The sequence below is a fragment of the Nematolebias whitei genome, chromosome 21 (genome assembly GCF_014905685.2).
Source record: "Nematolebias whitei isolate Nwh7 chromosome 21, NemWhi1, whole genome shotgun sequence".
NCBI classification, from domain to species: domain Eukaryota; kingdom Metazoa; phylum Chordata; class Actinopteri; order Cyprinodontiformes; family Rivulidae; genus Nematolebias; species Nematolebias whitei.
In genome coordinates, this window is record NC_056518.1 from 14,665,053 (window position 1) to 14,665,351 (window position 299).

Consider the following 299-nt stretch of genomic DNA (forward strand, 5'->3'; position numbering starts at 1 on the left):
GAGGTCAGAGGGGTGTGCAGACTGATGAAATGGTATCAGTGTAATGGATGCATGGCCAAATAAAACATCATGGCTTTTAAGCAGCAACATTATATCAGAGTGGGTAGTAAATTGATCAGACTGACACCGACTGGCCTTTGTTTTAATTATTGGTTGGCAAGACATTCAGTCCCATCACACTGTGCGTCTCTTCCTGCACAACAACAGGGAGTCGAGGCACTTCACACCACGAGCCAAAAGGAAGAAAAAGACGAGGTCAGAGGGGTGTGCAGACTGATGAAATGGTATCAGTGTAATGG